The sequence below is a fragment of the Dipodomys merriami genome, unplaced genomic scaffold (genome assembly GCF_024711535.1).
Source record: "Dipodomys merriami isolate MVZ:Mamm:240054 unplaced genomic scaffold, mDipMer1.0.p SCAF_5, whole genome shotgun sequence".
Taxonomy (NCBI): domain Eukaryota; kingdom Metazoa; phylum Chordata; class Mammalia; order Rodentia; family Heteromyidae; genus Dipodomys; species Dipodomys merriami.
In genome coordinates this window covers 54,625,509-54,642,824 of record NW_027206068.1, presented here as the reverse complement: position 1 = coordinate 54,642,824, position 17,316 = coordinate 54,625,509, and the positions used below count along the sequence as shown (strand labels likewise).

Below are 17,316 nucleotides of genomic sequence, written 5' to 3'. Positions count from 1 at the left end.
TATCTACAAACTGAAGTAATAGCTAGAATTAACTGTCCTAGAATTGGAAGAAACCACTAAACAGAAGCCATACTACAGGTAGAGGAACATAGATTTTTTTCCAAGGTAGGGTCCAGCAAGGAAGTACTCAGGGAAAAAAATACCCCACTGTTTCCTCCTCTTGCAATTGCTTTCTTGACAGTCAGAAGATTGGGAAATCATGTAGCTGCAATCTATAGAAAATAGCTTCTTAGAGAAGGATCCAGAGTGAATCCGAGGGGGAGAATACCACATTGTAATGTTACGGGAACACCAATCCTGCCTGTGTTACACACATATCCCACATGTGAGCTGTAGGTTTACACTGTACAAATTTAGTAAAACTTTCAGCATGGGGCTTGTTCGTTCTTTACATTGCTATAGCTTTTTGTTGTCATTGTTCTCTATGATCAATGAATATATCTCTGGTTATTTTGGTAGGAAGAAATTGAAGTTTAAAGTATAGCTAAAATGTTCTTCCTTTTTCATATATTCAACATGAAGTGGCTGCTACCACAATTCACTATTCGATCAAAGTGAATCTACTAAATCTTTCATGTGATACTTGAACATCTAGTATTTGAAATGAGTCTCTAAGAACAAAACAGGAACTGTATCTGATAAGGACAAATGTATAGACTAAATCTAAGACTGTATTTTCACTTACAAGTAAACTGTAAAGATATGCATTCTGTTTTTGGTGACTTTCCTCTGATTTAGTATTACAGCTCCAAAAAAACTGTTCACTTTGAGTTTGGTTTCATTTATTTAAAGAAACTTGGTATTGGGGTTGAATTTTGTCTTATGTTATAACTGGAGTATGTCTGGGGTTAATCAAGTTAGTGAAATAGTTGAATCTTTTCCTCTGTATCTGTTCTAAAAAAGAGACAGTTTGGAAACTATACAAGTTATCATAGAATTCACTGTTAGTCAACAGATTTATAACACCCAGACAAAACTTCCTAAACAATTAACACGTAGAAGATGCATTAAACCACAAATATAAATAGCATAGTACTTAGATATTGTAATCTGTCTGAGGAAAAACAATAACATGAATTTAGTTCTAGGAAATGGGAGGCAGACTGTGTCCTCATATAAATGGAGACATAATTTGATCTATACAAATGACCAGATCCACAACACAGTGATGTGTTCTAAAGGGAAAGTCATTGTATAAAATTTCCAACAATGAACCAACCCATCAATCATATGCCCACTGAAAGTCCAGTAAATGTAAGCCATAAATGTTCTGCTTTCTGTTCTTTTTCAGTGGAAGTGTCAAAGTCATACAATTCTATGAGAACAACTTTCCCATGGACTTCTCTATGTTTTGACAATAATACCATTAGAACCTTGAATTCTGCTCATTTTCCACATTGTCCTAATAAAAGCTATGATTAGGGCTGGGAAGGTGGCTCAGTGGTAGAGCGCTTGCCTTGCATGCATGAGGCCCTGGGTTCGATTCTTCAGCACCACATAAGCAGAAAAAACCGGAAGTGGTGCTGTGGCTCAAGTGGTAGAGCGCTAGCCTTGAGCTGAAGAGCTGAGAGACAGCGCCCAGGCCCAGAGTTCAGGCCCCATGACCGGACACACACACACACACACACACACACACACACACACACACACACACACACACACACACAAGCTATGACTAGATTACTATTTCAACTTTCTTGCCTTATGATTTCACAGCATGAAATTTATTACTTTTTGGCAGTTTGATTTTCACTTGATACTTTTCTTCACAAATTTTCCATAGGAAAAGAAATATTTATAAAGGAATAATGTTGACTACTTCAGGGAGGCCCAGGATGAATAAACTGATACAAATTAATGATCATCATTAATAACCATTTGAAATCCAACTTCCAGGAAATATTAATACATAGAGTACAATAAATATAACAATAACATCGCTGCCTTAGCCAACCCACAGTGAAGATGAGTTAATCACATTATTTATACTCAACTTTTTTCTTTCATGAACAATTTTTAGAATAAACCATGAAAAATGGATATAATTTAGGTCAGAATAATGAACAACTTTTTAGAATTCCTAGCCATGATTCCAAATTCTAAGTGCATTGTAGGTGAATCCTAATATAAATATAAGCCAGGAACACTAAAGGTCCTATTTAAATGAAATCATGCATGAATATATTTTTCTTTAGCCAAGCACCAGTGCCTAATACCTGCAACATTAGCTACTGAGGAGGCTGAAATCTGAGGATTAAAGTTTGAAGCTACTCTACACAGAAAAAATCTAGGAGACTCCATTTCCAAAATAAACAGCAAGAAGAGGAACAAGATGGGAGGTGTATGTGGGACAACACCAGCCATATGAAAGTCAACCGAACAAATGCAAGGGCCTGAATTCAAATCCCAGCACTGATAAAGTCAAACAACCCAACAGATATATGTCTTCTTTAATAGCAACTTCATAGAGCATGTTAGCCTATAATTTTTACGCCATATGTTGGGATGGTAAAATGTACACTACAGTACTGTCATTTGCTTCTTTACTTCTACATTCTTTACAAGTAAATGTACTATATTTAAAGCATGAATTTACTTAAAACATCAGGATCTCTTCATGTGCCGATGGTAAGATAAGCATACACATGATCTAGAGACTACAGCCAGTTGCCAAAATAAAGTCTAGTGAGAGCCAGAGACCTCAATACCAAAAATAGACCAGGAACATGGAACTGTGTCAGGAAAGACTTTTGGTTAGGACATTGAGCAAACATGTAATTACCAATCCATCCTGTCCTGAGGTTCTTTGCCTCTAATTGAGCTACCATATGATTGGAATCTGGAAGATGGGTTTGCCGGAGAAGCACTGTAGTTCCAGGGTCTACATCTAATAAGTTATAAGGAAACCCGGGTATAAGTGACAGGTAAGTCTTCCCCTGCAAGAACTCCACAAACTGAGTCTTACTTTGTAACCTTAGCTAGCTAAACACATAATTAGCCAAGGACATCTGACCTCTTTTATGTCTTGTGAATGCCTAAAGAATTAACTGAGTTAATTGAAGTGAAGGGGGAGGGGACTTTGTAGCTAAAGAGCTAAATAATTGCTGTCCTTAAAAATGTTAATTAAGTAATTAAATTTTGAATTATTACTTCCTATCCTTGTCTGTATTTTAACCTCTAAAGTTAACCTGTTTCATTTCCAGACAGAATAACCAGAACATGAAACTCAAATGACCATTTCTTGTAGATATTCTAATGTTACCAAACATCTCTCATCTTTAGCAGTATTACCAAGTTGATTTCAACCTGCCTATGCCAAATGTGTTTATGTAGATAGGGAGAGAATTATTTATTATTTTCCAGAGATATAACCCATGCTTTTGCAATCAACACATCTTCTCAATGAATATAACTTGTTTGTATGTTTGTGTACAGCAATTTTAGACTTAAACTTCCTATTTTCGCTTAGATTCCTTGGAATAGGTGGATGATGGATAAGAAATGGTTCATATCTTGCCATTTATTGGGTTCAAATGTGTTAGATATCTTGGGGAAAATAATTTTGTGGTACCTAATTATATCTCAGTAATTTTAATAAGTTGAGGGTACATAGTCATTGCTTTAACTGTCTAGTTAGCATTATTTGGGATCCAAGTCATGAGATAATCATTCAAACTCTGTTATTTTTGGCTGAGTAGACTTAGCAAATAGATACAGGATTTAGAAGATGATTTGTAAGGAGTGCTAATAACAAGAAAAAAAAAACACTGAATGACAGATTTTTCTTTCTTAGTCCACTGCTTAAGGAAGAAGAATGCACAGCTATTTGGAAACCAAGACTTCATTGTGTTGTTTGGGGTAGTGATAAAATAACAATAAGAATAAGAACCACTTGAATATTCTAAGTGAGTGTAAGAGAGAGAAGAGTGGACAAAGAGTCCAATGAGCAGTAGGGTGGGAAAGGTGGTACTGGAGCTTGGAAAAGGACACTTACAAAAAATAGAATTTCACCTGTAATCCTACCTACTCAGGAGGCTAAGATCTGAGGATCAGGATTCAAAGACAGCCTGGCCAGGAAAGAATATGAGACTCTTATCTCCAATTAACCACCAGAAAACTGGAACTGCAGCTGTTGCTTAAATTGGTAAAGCACTAGCCTTGAGCAAAAAGAGCTCAGGAACACTGCCCAGACCCTGAGTTCTAACCCCGTGATCAACAAAAAGGAAGAAAGAGAAAGGAAGGAAGGAAGGAAGGAAGGAAGGAAGGAAGGAAGGAAGGAAGGAAGGAAGGAAAGAAGGAAGAAAGGAAGGAAGGAAGGAAAAAAGAAGGGAGAAAAAAAAGAATGAGAAAGAAAGTAGAATTTGACAGAAGTTTTACTGTGCATTAAATAAAACTAATTCCATAGATCCTTTTGGCTACAAATCTTTTCTCAAAAAAATCTGTTTAAAATTTTATATTATTCTTCAAGGATTTTAGAGTTAGTTCTGTTATTAGAAGGGAACATTTTATTTTAAAGATTTTATTTTAAACATTTCATTTTATTTTAAAGCCTAGCTTTTTTTCCTTCTTTTTCTTCTTCTTTTGGTAATGGGGCTTGAACTCGGGGCCTCAGTGCTGTCCCTGAGCTCTTTTGCTGAAGGCTAGCACTCTACCACTTGGAGCCACAGCTCCACTTCTGGTTTTTCTGGTGGTTAACTGAAAATAAGAGTTTCATGGACTTCCCTGCCCAGGATGGTTTTGAAATGTGATCCCGAGAGGTCAACCTTTGAGTAGCTAGGATTATAGGTGTGAGCTACTAGTGCCTGGCAAACCAGCTTTCTTAAAGTAACATTTTCACCAGGCTCTCCTGTCATGGCCAGCTCCGTCTCTATGACTGAAGTCAGGTTCCACAGCCTGAGTAGGCTTCAGGACTCTGGCAATACTGGAACTCTGGTCTATAAGGAAAAAGAAGGCAAGGTGGGGTGATGGGTAGCTGAGTATGTCTATTTAGTGAAAACAGCACACCAAGTTTCTGTTAGGACTGAAGTTGAACTTCCAAGTGTTCATTCAATTTCATTGTTCTGGAATGAAAAGTGACTGAAGTTCATGGCCACCATGTTCCACCAGATGATTTGCAATTCAAGTTTTTCAGCACTCTTCTTCAAAACTACTCTTCTCTACTCAACTTGCAGCTCCTGCTGATCGCTCACAGAAATTGTTCTTTATTTAGTGTTTGCTTCCCTCCCTTTAACCTACCCTTCCTTTCCTGATTCACCTTAAAAATTCACATTATCCATTAGTCCTGGGAGGCTGGGTTAACATTGGGGCATTTATTTTTACTAAAAGTTTCCAAAATTGACTTCAGTCTCTTTGGGTTTTTTTTTTTTTGCCTCCTCCTTTTGCTTTTCATTGCAGGCCCCACATTCTATATGATTAAGGGCTTTTCCCCACTAGCAGCTTAAAATGTTGTTTCAATAGCTTACAAACAGCAAAACACCTTATTAAAATGTATCCAACAAGTTAAACTTCCTTTAATTATAAACTCAGACTGCACCTGGCACATTTCTCATTTTCCTCTTGGTGGGGCACATCTGTAGATCTACCAACAAATTGTATAACTGGAAAAATTTAAATACTCTTTTGTAGGTAGAATCTTGCATTTTATAGCCATTATAAACAGAGTTGAAAAATATTTTCCTTTAAACAGCACCAAACTTGTCTAAAATTGGCTGTTGACTGACCCACAGGGACTGCAAGGAGAAATATAGAAACAAAAACATTAGAAAATCCTGCACTACAAAAGATAAATTGCGTAGCGACAGTTTACTTAAGCATGTCATCTTTCTCCCTCTTTTCAACTCTGTATTTAGATTCAAAGTAAACTTCCCTACTCCTGCAATATTTGGAACACAAGGATGTAAACAGAGATGGCTTTCTATTTGAAGGGTAAATACATCCCTGTATCTGAACTCTGCTCAAGGGAAATATGCCAGGTCCAGTGGTGACACAGTTAGAACTTAGTGGTATTAAACATATCATCACAACGCCCAAAAGTCAGAAGAAAAAAAAAAGAAAAAGCACCAATTTTTACCCTTTTAAGATCTGTGGTCCATTTTAGATGACAAGACGAGATCTAGTTTTTATTTCTTGGTGTGGAGAGCTAAGTGTGAAGCTAATTTAAGCTCTCTAGCCATGTACTGGAGCTGGCCTTGATGGGAAAACCTAGTAAGGAGGGCCTAGTAACGGAATCTTGTCTCCACATAAAGGAAATGAAAGGCAAGAGAAATGCAAGGTAACAGGACGCCATGGAAGAGTAGAAACACTTCTAGAACATTGTTTTTATAGTCCCTAGACTCAATTTTTCTTCGGGTTTATGCCCTCCCCCCCCAATTAAATAATGTGTACATTTTTCAGCTTCATATTGATTGTTGAGCATTTCATACAAAATGAAAACTGTAAAATAAAGGTGATACCTAACGCGTTGAAGAAAGCAATTTACTTTTGATTATTTGAGGGCTTTGGAGAACACATAGGGACAGTCAGGCCACAGGCGGGACAGAGACAGCTGCAATGGAATGAGACACCAAGACCAGAAGAGAAGTGAGAGGGAAAGAAGGTACTGCATAGATGTGAACATCCCTGACATTCATCATGGCACCTCAGACATGCACAGGCCCAGAGAGCCCAGGCCACATAGGCTCCAGGGACAGGACCACCAGTACTGCAACACAAGGAGATGAGCACAGGGTCCTAGAGTAGAAGTAGAGAAAATAATGAATGTTAGCTCCAAGTATGAGAGGACCGCTTATGAGAAAGTAAGATACACCTTTCAGGATAAAGAGGCTCTCTTGGCATATCATAGCAATCAGACAGGCCACTGAAATTGAACAGACTAGAGGCATATACATTCATTCAAGTCATGCCTTGTATAGGAAAACTCTAGGGTTTATTTGGAATGCAGTGATAAGGTAGAAATTCTGTTTAAATAGTTTGGTGGCTGGTGTACTTTCTGAAATGGCTGTTAACTCTGTTAAATATTGCTTTGCAGAACAGTGAATTGTCTCTTGACCATATGGGTTTTCCCCCCTCTTTTTTTTATAGTAAAGAGACTTGAACTTACCACCTTTTGTCCCTTGTACTCCTCAACCAGTGCTCCACTTGAGCCAGGATAGAGTCAATGGCTTTTGATGGTTATTTTGGAAATGGAATCTAATGGAATTTTGCATCTAAGCTGGCTTCAGCCATAATCCTTCAGATCTCAGCCTCTTAAGCAGGTAGGAATACAGGTGTAAATTACTTGCACGTAATTTTCCATGCTAATTTTGAGTGTCTCCTTGGGACTCAAGGATAATTATTCTCAACAAGAGCTTTTCTCAACTTTGCATGTATAAACTAAGTTTTCACTTTAATATACACTGAAAATTTCAGGAATTAAATTCCTTGACCATTTTTATTTCCATTTCTTTGTTTCTTCCTTCTTTCCTCCTTCTTTCCTTCCTTCTTTCATTTGCGACTTTCTCAATAATTGTTCATCATTTTCACAAAGCTCATCAACAAAAGCAATGTGACCTGTGGTACCTTAGTTTCTTTTACAATGGCTGTCACATTCATAATGAATCTAAATATGAGTGAAAATTTTTGAGCATTTTACTACACCTTATTGTATCAAATGTTAAATATCTGCATTAAAATATATTTTTTATAAATTACTTTTCTCTTATTTGTCCTTTATATGAGTTATGGCATTTTACTGGTCTGTTAAAACAGGTGTGTATATGACTTACAGCTATGTCATTCCATACCAATGAAGATTAAATATTTGTTATCCAAAGACAGTGGGAGGTATGATACGGAAGAAGCTTTAATAGAACTCAAGTGTGGTTTTAGCAGGATCTCAGGTGAAGGAAGTATAGGTAAAGGAAAAGAGCCAGTTTTGCGAACATTTTCATATCCAAGAAATTATTGCCAGTTAGTCTTGAAAAACATGGCTTCTCCAAATTAAATGAAATGGTAGCTAGCAATTACCAGGCAATATTTATGGAGCTATTTACTGGACAATCATAATTATTTAACATTGATGAAGTGCTCACTCTGCATTATTCCAAGCACTTAGTATTAACTTTGTCTATTCTTTTAACTACTCAATGGGACAGAATCGCGATCATCCCTAAACTACAGACTGAAAGCTGTACCACAGGGAATGTAAGCGACTTGCCCAAAGATACTGGGCTATTAAGTGGCCAAGATAGGACTGACACAGGTGAACCTGGCTCTATCTATATCTATCATTGTCCTCTAGCAGCTTTGTGACCAGGTCAAAGAAATTACTAGCTTAAAAACCATTTTCAAAATCCCTTAATTACACTCAGATTATACATTTCTTTTCAATCATAATATGGCTTTACAAATATTTACTAATCTACATTGTCATATGGGTGCTTTGGAAACCAGCTTGGCAGCTCTTTCTGTGACTATAAAAGAGGGGGTCACTATTTTGCTGTAGGCCCAAACCTGACTCTGCTGGCTACCTACATCTGACTCAGCATATGACCCTAGTTTAAAGGTTTTCTTTACTGTCTGAAAATTTGTAGTTGATTTGGAGACTTGAGTTTGGCATAACATCAGATAGGGAGTAGCAGAAGAAAGGCTAGGAATAACCTTCAAAGGAAGAAGTATGTTGGTGACTGGGCATAGAGCAATTCTCATCTGCTGTTGAGTTCTCTAGCAAAACAAAGCAATACAACAAAACCATCTGCTGTCTGTAGCAAATGCACATCACCCTGTCTGTGTGCAAATATTTGATGCATTAAAAATTAAAAGGATTGGGTTAGTTGATGAAATAATAACAATAGAAAGGATATATAAAATCAATGTCTCATCAGATCCAGATAAAACAGTTTTCATTAAGCAGCTCTTTTCTTGTTGTCTGGTGTATAACACTTACTTCAAATATTGTATAGCAGATCAAGTTTATACAACATGCTTTACATGTGGATCTTGTTATCTATGCAGGCGAGAGTTTCCATTACTAACCGAAGAAGGGCATTGATAAAAAGGTTACACAAGGTTAAAAGAATGAAATGTACAGAGTACTTGATGCAGAGTGTAATGATAAGTAAAACAGTAATGTTTCTCCTTGCCATTATTTAGGGTAATTTGTAAAATAATTGTGAGCCATAAATACTAAATTCTACTGTAATTACCTGTAAAACAAGCCCCAAACTAGCACCAATTCTGTTTGGTGACTAAACTTAATCTCTAAGTTCTACTTACTTGCTTATTTTTTAATCAGAAAGTCTCTAAAAACAAATGTAGACATTGAGAAAGATCACAATATAGATGATAGGTAGCTAGCTAGCTAACTAGTTAGCTAGATATATAGATAGATCAATGTGGAAAATGGAAAGACTCATTCAGTTTTTCTTTGCAACTCAGTTCATGGATATTTCAATAATATAGGAATAATATCTTATGTGTGACTTATATAGGTTTATAACACATATACTTATGTAAAGCATTTGCTTGAAAACTCTATGAGGATAGATTGGTCAGCAGAATTGTTCTCATTGTACAAGTCTGGAAAGCAGGCGCAATAGGTTAAGCTTCTTTCCTAGAATCAATAGCTCTATCCAGCAGCTGTGGAACTAGAATTTGATTTCTTCCTACCTGACCATCAAGACTCCTGACTTCTCTTTTCACTCTGAGTCTTTAGGTTAGCAATTACTATGTACATTCTGACTCATGTTCCCCCCAAAAGCTGAAACAATATGGGCTGTGAAGAGGCCTTCTCAGTGAATGTGGATGGATTATGTGCTTTGGTCCTTTCAGGGATATGCTGACCCCTTGCAATGCTCCACATTTGCTAGTGAAATGACTGAGCACTGGTATTGCATAATTGCCATAGTTAAAAATGACTCAAGAAAGAAGTTCTCTATTTCACCATTAGATGGTGCTAGAAGAAGTTTAAAGAAAACAGTCACAGAGGGTATTGATAAAATGAATTATAGGGCTAAAGAGGGGCTCACCATAGAACAGTCTATGCTTTTCTCCCAGACAGGGGCACACCTAACCCATCATTAAAGGGTAAAACCTCTTCCAAAGCTAATCCATCATTCAGTTAATTACACGTTTTCCAGGATAGGTTCCTTTTGACTCACAACTTCAGCTACAAATGAAGGATTTTATGTAGGGGTAGAAAGGCATTTCACATTGCCTATAGTTTGCTGCAGCTATGCTTTTGGCTTATTGTCAATATATTTTCAGCAGGCTGTGTCAAATTGAAAGTGACAAAATGCCTATTACAATGTATTGGTCCCAATAAATTGTATTATTAATGACTACAGCTACAATGAGAAGTTCAAGGGACTTAGTCATAACAAATAGTATCCTTCCACAAATAATCCATTACATACATGTAATATATGAAGTTATATGCACTTCAGCTAATGTATCATGTTAGTGAATTTTATTTTTGAATATTGATGTTGGTATACTGTCATGGATGTCCATGAAAATAAATGAATACTGCAGAGTTACTCAGATTTTCTTTCTTTCTTTCTTTCTTTCTTTCTTTCTTTCTTTCTTTCTTTCTTTCTTTCTTTCTTTCTTTCTTTCTCTTTTATTGTTGGTTATGGGGCTTGAACTATCTGGGTCTGGGTGCTGTCCCTCAGCTCTTCAGCTCAAGGCTAGTGCTCTACCACTTGAGCCTCAGCACTACTTACGGTTTTCTGGTGGTTTATTGGAAATAAGTGTCTCACAGACTTTCCTGTCAGGATTAGCTTTGAACTGTGATACTCAGATCTCAGCTTCCTGAATAGCTAGGGTTACAGGCATGAGCCACTGGCACCCAGTTGTTTGTTTTTGTCTTATAACAAATACTTGTAGGGCTGGGAAGGTGGCTCAGTGGTAGAGCACTTGCCTTGCATGCCTGAGGCCCTGGGTTCAATTCCTCAGCACCACATAAGCAAAAAGAAAAAAAAGCCGGAAGTGGCGCTGTGGCTCAGGTGGTAGAGTGCTAGCCTTGAGCTGAAGAGCTGAAGGATAGTGCCCAGGCCCAGAGTTCAGGCCCCAGGACCGGACCCAAAAAAAAAAGAAAACCAAAAAACAAATACTTGTAATTTTTTTCTTGTTGTTCAGTATTTCCCTCTACCATCAGGAGGCAGAGAAAGTGATTGTCTTGGAGTTAAATATTCTGTAGCTCTCCAAACTAAGCTATATTTAAGATTTTGTGTGCACACACGTTTGTGTGTGTATGTGTGTACATGTAAGGCTAACTGAATAGATTTTAAAATGCACAAAACAGAGGAATCAAAGCCATAGTACAGTGGAGTCCTCTTTGACATAAATTGGATTTACTCACAAAACAGGAAGGTCCCAGAAGGAATTTTCACCACCTAACAGCTAAATCCTAGATTTGTTCCAAACCTTTCTTAACCCAGTTCTGTAATCTCAAAGGTTTGGTCACTGCTGTAAAAATGTTATCATCTATTTTGAAGCAAACAACATTTTTCAGACACCTTATCAAGATTTCAGATTAACTCCTCTTCTATCACATGTACAGTGACTCAGGAAGAATATATTTGGGGAAAAATACCACAGTTGCAGTGTACGTACGTCAAATGGGGAGAAGATTTATGGGGTTTCCCGCTCACAGGCTACAGTGAGCAACAGTTATTTCATTCTCACTTTCAATTGGACAAACAAAGAAAATCAAGGATAGGCTATCACTTTCTCAAAAATCTTCATTTGCTGTTGCTGCGATGAGTTAGTTAATTCAGATACTTATGATTTCCTGGCTGAGCTGTGAGTTTTATGAGTAAGTTAGGCTGTGTGGGTGGCCAGGGCATTGAACAATTCAACAGTTCCTCTGGGGTCTTTCCTGGCATGCAGTTGTGTCTGAAATTCTCACCAATTGATTATGAGTTTGGGTGGAATTACGTCCTTTGGAGATAAAGGTTATATCTAGGAGAAGAGAGAATAGTAGTATTGATTGCTTTATCAGCTTGTCTGCGTGTGGGAGAGCATGTGGGGACTGAGGTCTTAGGAGCAAATAACCTAGCACAACACAGAAAGATAGATCTGCAGCTAACCCAGCACCAGGCATGTGAGTAGTCAGGGTCTAACATCACAGATCTTGGTGCTTAAGAAAAAATAATATCAATATTCCCATACTTCAAAAGTTATTTGAGGATAAGAGTAGTTCTGCCAAAAGAATCCCATAACTAAATCAGTAAAAATATTTGTTAACCATGTAATAATACAGGGCTGCTGTTTTTTTTTTTTTTGTCCACCAAATAACATTCTCTATCTTGAGGATCTTTATTTTTCTCCATGTGGTTTTAGTGAAACTCCCAATTATACTACCTCTGACGACTCTCCCCGTCTGGGGCAGTTAGTAACTGAAAAGTGCCCCCAAATCGATATGTGGAAGTTCTAACCGTACCTGGGAATATGACTATTTTGGGAAATAAGGCATTAAAATAGGCAATTAAGTGAAGTTTCGAGGGTGGGTCTTGATCTAATAGGTATGATGACCTAAGAAGGTCTGGTGACAAGAAGAGGAGAGAATACAAACATATAGGCCTCATAAGGTCATAGCAAGAAGGCAAATCCCTGCAAGTCAACGAGAGAGGCCTCAGGAGGAACAAGCCATTTGACACCCTCCTCTTGTACTTTTGGTTTCAGGAGAGAGACAAGGGGAGTTGTTTAAGGCCCCCACCACGTCTGTGGTACTTTGTTAGAATAGTCCACGTAAACTATCACAGTAGATGTGAGAATATTCTCAGCCAAGCCCCTAATTAAAGCAATTCTCCTGATAGTAGTATTGACCAGTGTGGACTTGTGGCCTGATGGTCTCTCATTTTGCAGATGGAGAAGAAATGGTTGGGTTTCTAAACTGGGAATACCTGACAGCAATCTTCTCTGTCATACGGAGAAAACCTCTCTGTAGAGGCGGGCAATATACAGGGAGAAGTTAAGTAGAGAGATGTGACGCACACAAAAAGAGTATTGGGAGACAAAGATAGTTCGAGTTTGCCCCTGGAATCTGTTAACTGAACACAGCTTTACTAGTTAGCCATGAATTCTTTTTTGCTCATGTTCAATTGAATTGGGCTTCATACTTACAAATGACAGTATTCTAGACATCTACGTTGCATATATTTTATCTGAGGTATTTGCCTATAGGATATGGAGAAAAAGCTGAATAGTTAGAGAAATTAGGGTCTAGGAAATAGTAGAAAAGCTTTATATGAACTATTAGAGACTTTTTTGATTATATATTGAATTCCATATACCAAATCAGTGTTGGTGAAAATAACATGCAGATGATGAAGAGAAAAGAAATCACATTTTTTTGTCATGATCTGCAAAATACAGTAGGAAAGAAAGAACAAGGGGAAGAATGAAGAAGGGAAGAGCCTAACCTATATTAAACAATTAGATTTCTTTCCATATAAAACTCCTGGGTATGATCAGTGTGTGTGCATGCACACACATGTATGCACTCATGCACACACACACATGCACATGCATGCATGCCAAGGGTGATTCGGAAGTTGGATAGTTATAACATCATTTGCAGTCCATACAAGATTATCAGCACACTAATGATGAAAGATACTAATATTTCTTCTAGCTTCAGTGTTCCTATAAAAATGGGCACTCTCCCTGTTGTATTTATTTTCTGGCATGAAATTTAAAAAGTGGCAAAAAAAAAAAAAGATTATCAGCACAGATATACTGCCACACACAGCCAACAAGAAGCATATTTGTCTTCCTGTTCATGTCCCAAATGATTTTGCAGGCCTTATATACCCACAGGCTGGCCATTGCCAACTTCTGGTAGAGCTTAAAAAAAATATATCCACCAATATCTACTGCAATCTAGATCGATGTTCATTCTTTCTGATTTCGATTTGCAAGCTGTATCTCACACATCCTCACTTTCCTTCACAGGATCCATAAAAGAAGCTAAAAACTCAATACTCATCAGAAACTGGTAGATTTGTGTCCTCTGGCCTCAATACAGAACCATTAAGATGAAGAAACTGCCTGGAGAGCAAATCCATAAGTACCGCAATACCATTGATAAGTAAAGAGAGGGACCTCTCTCCTTTGTCTTCCTGCTCCTTCCTCTGGCAGTCTACACTTAGCTTTTCTCTTCAAAATAAATGATGAAGAAATATTTGAAGATGTTTGGGTTGAAATATGAGCCTGCCTTAGAGAATTACTCTCACCTTTCCAGTCTGAATGCATGAGGACCAAGCAGCAATATGAGAACAGGCTCAGTCTACTCTTTTCCATAACAATGAGATGATAAGTCTTTTGAGGAAAAGAATTCATCCAGAAGTTAGTACTCTATCATGAAATTTATTGTTATCTTTCTCCCTGGCTTGTGAGTAATATTAGAACAGCTCTGGTTCTTCCATAGATATAAATGTCTTCTTGTTATAAACAGGTAGTATAACATGGAGGACTGAGGCAGTTCACTGCTCTTCTTGCTTTGGTATTCTGGTCCACAGCAACAGCTCAACACTGAGTTCACAGCAAGTAAATGAGTAGATTAATCTAAGCCTTGACGAGATCTTCTCCTGACTTCCAGGGCTCCCCTTCTACAACTTTGACCACCTTCAGTACACTTTTGCCATGCAATTAATGTCCAACATTTAAAAATATTGAAGTGACTATTACATACTAGTGACTTGATTGTACATTGACTCAACCAGATTTAGGGAATCTAAATCATTTCAGGGAGACAATATCCACTAGAGATTTGTATATGGTAAAAGCATGACATAAGAGAAAGAATTTAAATATATATGAAGAGATAGGTGGACCTCATTCCTAAGACAGTCTTGAATCAATGTCTACAGAAACAACATTTTGAATTTCTGATATGAAAAATGTGTACAAAATAGTCCCTAGTGATTTTTCTCTAGGTCAATGACCTTGAGACAGTTATTTTCTTCTTTATTCATTTTTTTTTCATTTTAAAATGAAAGGGTCTTGACATTTGGCTTCCCTCAAGTCTATGACTGAAAGAGAAATTAGTGCTGCATTTCCTGGTGTCTAATTTGTCTAGTCCAACTGATAAGTGTATAAAACTCTAGGGAGACATTCTTTAACAAAGCACATTTAGACTCTCAACACACACTTTTTGAAATATATTCTGACTACAGAGAAGTGAATCTTCTTCCCTTTTTTTGCCTTTTTAAATTCCATTTTGTTATAAAGGGGCTGTACAGAGGGGTTACAGTTATATGAGTTAGGAAATGAGTACATTTCTTGCCAAGCATTGTTATCTCCTTTGTCCCATTATCCCTTCCTTTCCCCACCTCCTTCGCCTCTCCCCCTGCCATGAAGTTGTAAAGTTCATTTCCAATATAGGGTCTGGTGGGTATCCATTTGTTGCAATGGGACATCCTGTGTCCTTGTTTCAGCATTTTGTTATTTCCCTTCCCCTCCCCAAATTAGACAAATGTATATGTAAGATGCAGGGTAGAAAATCAAGTACAGTGACAACAGGGGGAAGAACATACAAAGGAAACAAAAAATAATCACATAGTACGTTAAAAACAAAAGCAACAAAGAAAGACCTCTTGTGTCCATACCTTGGGGTTCATTTCACTTAGCATCATCTTTTTTTTTTTTACTTGTACTAAACTCAGGCATCAAGAACTGTAATTTATCCCCATCTGCCTTCAAATGCATGAACATTCTTCACAGATACCTATAATGTCAGTCATTTTTTAAAAAATTTTGATATCTGTTTTCTTAAGTAGTTTAGAGTGTCATTGGGATAAGCTGCTTCAGGGGTTGATAGCTAGTTTTTCTGGCAATGGCGGTAGATGGGACAATGGCTAGCTAAGATGATGAAAGGGTCATCTGTGTCCACATCACAATTCATAGGACTAGCCAGGTGCTGGTGGCTCATGCTTGTAATCCCAGCTACTCAGGATCTCCCAGATCTGAGGGTTGTACTTTGAAGTTAGCTGGGGTAGGAAAGTCCATGAGACTCGTCTCCAATTAACCACCAGAAAACTGAAAGTAGAGCTGTTACTGAAAGTAGTAGAGCGGTAGCCTTGAGCAGAAAAGCACAGGAGCAGTACACAGGCCCTAAGTACAATCCCTGCAATCAAAATGCAGGGTAGAAAGTCACACACACACACACACAAAAGCACAGGAATGATGGAGCTTTGGAATGAACAAAGTTCACTCATGTGGCAATTTCCTTATTGAATATGATGGCTCAGACCTTATAGATGACAATAAGCTGACAAAGTAATGTTGAAATTCCCTCTTAACTCTGTAATTACAGTGTTAGAAAACCCAGCTTCACTGTCCTCTGGGTTTAGCAAAATTGTTTTGTGTGGAAAAGGGAAGAATTGGCAGGAACTTGTAGAAATATGAAAACATGAGGAGAAGTATGGAGTCAGAAAAGTGGGAAGAATTGGCTGCTGGAAGAGATCAAATGGTCACTGAGTTTTATGGTAATGGGGAGCATGTGGAAACGTCCTTTAGGTTTCTGACATTGAGACTATTACAACTATGTTGAGGGCTATTTCTTAGTGTGGCTGCTCAGTATCACCTTATCTTTTCCTATATATTCAACGCTTAGAAGCCAAATAAATATTTTTGACAGGACAAGGACTTCTGTTCTAGATAAAATCTATCTCTGGATCAGATCAGAACCTCATTCAGAGAACTGCTTACTGGGCCTTGCTGTTTCAGTCACTAGATAGACTTCTGTGGGCACATCTAATGGATTTAATTTACTTATTTATATATGGAAAGATAGATAGATATGTATTATAAAGATACTGTACGGAGGGGTTACAGTTACATGCGTAGGGTGATGAGTACATTTCCTATCGAGCATTGTTACCTCTTCCTTTGATTTTTCCCCACCATCCCTTCCCTCCCCACCGCCCCAACTCTTCCCTCGCCCCCCAGACATTGTAAAGTTCGTTTTCAACAAGTGTCCTATATATCTCATCATCATAATGGGTCAACCTGCATCCCATTCCAGTGTTCTCCATCATTTAGTTATTTTTGAAATGATAGGCGTAAGCAAAGCATCTTAGTGGCCCCTTACTTGGGATTAGATAGGCTGAAGGAGAAAAACTTGTGACCAACCCAGACAAGGTTGGCAAAACCCTATCTTCACAAACAGAAATACAAATCAAAGGCCTGGACATGTGACTCAAGTAGTAAAATCCTTACAAGCATGAGATTTTTTTTGATTGAACAACATAGAAAAAAATTAATGTAGACATAAGGTCCTTTTGGTCACAGTGAGAATAATGGACATGATTTTGCAGAAAGAAGAAAATAAGT

General features: G+C 37.7%; 1 protein-coding gene and 1 long non-coding RNA gene across 5 annotated transcripts in view; one reads left to right on the top strand and one right to left on the bottom strand.

Annotated features, from left to right (window-relative positions):
* Positions 1 to 17,316, bottom strand: part of Cped1 (cadherin like and PC-esterase domain containing 1) — a 241,967-nt gene that overhangs the window by 158,616 nt on the left and 66,035 nt on the right. The gene's annotated exons all lie outside the window — the stretch shown is intronic.
* On the top strand, positions 2,835 to 14,127 carry LOC138809746 (uncharacterized). Its single transcript, XR_011366931.1, has 3 exons — positions 2,835 to 2,924; positions 7,081 to 7,253; positions 13,936 to 14,127. It is a non-coding gene; the product is annotated as an uncharacterized lncRNA (long non-coding RNA).